This window comes from Naegleria gruberi (genome assembly GCF_000004985.1).
Source record: "Naegleria gruberi genomic scaffold NAEGRscaffold_290, whole genome shotgun sequence".
Lineage (NCBI taxonomy): Eukaryota > Heterolobosea > Eutetramitea > Acrasida > Naegleriidae > Naegleria > Naegleria gruberi.
The window spans coordinates 1-2670 of record NW_003163080.1 but is presented as its reverse complement, the minus strand read 5'-3'; positions in this window follow the sequence as shown (position 1 = coordinate 2670).

The window sequence follows — 2670 nt, the reverse complement described above, 5'->3', positions numbered from 1 at the left end:
AAATTGGTTCAACGGTTTCGTAAATTTCCACAATTTCTGAAACTACCTTAGTAGAAACACTTGCTTTCAATCTTGTTCATTGATATCCTTTTAACAATATTTGCCAACTGCTGTAACCAAATTGTCCCTTTATACGGAAAGACAGTAAACTTTTGGACCATTGGATGATGGTGAAATCATAGAATGTTCTGTTTCTGTCAAGTTTATTGAAATAGTGCTTTATCAACAATAGATTTGTTTTTTTAAATTTATCCACCCTATCCCTATACTTTTCCTTTTGATCAACCCTTGTCTTTAGCTCTGTTTTGTATTGGGATTTTAAGCGTGTAATACATTCTTCGACTGACCATCTAGTCTTAATCGACGGGTCTTTCATATGCAAAATAAGTTCTATTAAAAGGTCATTAAATTATTCCCTTGTAGAATTAATATTTTTGGAATAGTTGATTATCTCACCAATAGTGCATCCCAATTATTCTTTCATTTGTTCTAAAAATTCATGGTTATATTAATTACATCATGGAGTTTCCTTTTTTTAGCCTTTGGTTCAGTCTTATCATCGTTGGATGATTTTTCGTAGCTCTTCAGCTGGATCGAACATGAAACAATGACTTTTTTTAAATTAAAATATTGTTAAATTGTTGGCGGTTAAAGTTCATCTAAACATTGAACAAAGGAATTGTCAAATTTATTTCAGAAGAAATAGAAGGAATAATTAATGAAATAGGACTCGGATTATCTAGATTATAGGATAAGACTTGTCGGTAAACAAATTATGCATAATGAATCACCTTTATTGTAATCAGACTTTAATTCATCAAAAAAGACCAACGGGTCTGCTTGCAAACATAAGACCAACAAGAAGAAACAAGAAAATAAAAGTAAGACAAATTAAAGCCAGCATGATAAAAAGAAGTGGGCTAAAAACGGCCTTGTAGTATTGATATTCATCATATTTTGGATTTCCAGGTTTTTCATACATTACCTTCTTCCATGTAATTTGAGAACTTGTGGATGGTGTTGTATTCACTTCAATGTAGAGAGAAATAATCTCATCCACTTTTAGTTTTGAAAGATTGGATGTGGCCATGGTTGTTGCTCTCGTAACTGTGTTATTGCTGTTTGGGTTTGTAACATTTTCTATTTGGAATGGATAGAAATCAACCATTCGAACAATTGGATAACATTCTGTCTCTCTTCTATAGGTTTTACAATTATTGAAAACATTGACAATTTTGGCTGTAATCTTAACATTGACAATGTCGAAGAATTCTTCCTGTAATTTATCTGCAGTTGAATTGACAACTATTGAAGCAATGAAGAAGGAACAGGCTGCAAGTAGTGTGGCGCAACACAAAGAAATGCCGACCACAAAAACGATGGTAAATAGTTTGCTCAGTTTTTTTGATAAGTAAATGTCAACCGATGATTATTTTGTTTCTCTTCCTTTTTAAAAAGGAAGGCAAACTGTTGTAATCTAGTCGTACCTTGCCGATATACTAAACATATTTGAAACTATTTAGAACAATCTCATTGTAAACAAGTCAGACCACAACTTTGGTATTGAATACATATTTAGTCAATCTCCTGCTGTTCATTGTTCTTCTTTGCCATTTTTACAATGTGAATGATAACTACGATTTTCGCCAATGAGATTTTATCTGTAAATCGCTTATTCATTTACTCTTTAATACCATTTCCCCTGAAAGTCTTGATCATTTCTTTCATACAGGTTGACGAAAAGTCCGTTTCCATTTGTGATTAGAACTATTAATCAAGATGGATGAGCTCTCACTTGATATTAATAACATTCCAAGAGATGTGTTTGAAAAGAAAGATATTGAGGTAAAGATTAAGGAAAATTCACTTGGTGATTTGATTACAATTAGTGCTGAAAAGAAAACAGAAAATGGTCATTTCCAATTCTCTAAATCTTTCAGATTTCCAAAGGGTTCGCTTGATTTGGAAATACTTAAAGCTTCTCTTTCAGATGAAGGAAAATAAAGCAAGAGTTGAAGCAATTTCAATTCAATAAAATTAACTGTAAATATATTAATATATTATTAATATCTTTACAACCATTGTCGTATGTTTTATAATGGCAAATTGACATAAATATACTAATTTGGACTAGCTGTCATCCATTTAGGGAATTGTCATCACAAGTTCATTCAAGAAAAAAATGTCGCCATTTAACAATCTCTTCTCTGTTCTTCAATTAATCAATAATAACAATCAAAACGCTAGTAGATGTCATCCTTCACTTATGAATACGCCCTGGAGCAGGGAATCATCAAATGCAACTTTAAATTATGGACTTTGTCCAGACACTTATTTTTCCTTCGCAATTACATTAACGTTTCTAATAGTTTATTTGATAACACTGGTTTTTTCATTGTTGGGAGTAATATGGAAGAGGAATAGTAGTTATGTTAGTGCTAGGAATCCAGTTTATTTGTTTTTTACTTTGGGAGCTTCGATTTGGTTTGTTGTTGTGTTGACATTGAGGAGAATAGTGTCGAGCAAGACATTTCCATGTGGTTTGATGACAATTGGGTTCTTTACTTTCCCACAGGCGATTGCATGGCCATTAATATTTAGATTTATGAGAGCTTTCTTCATGTACAAGATTAATTTAACCAAGACGAAACTATTGAATCGAATACAATG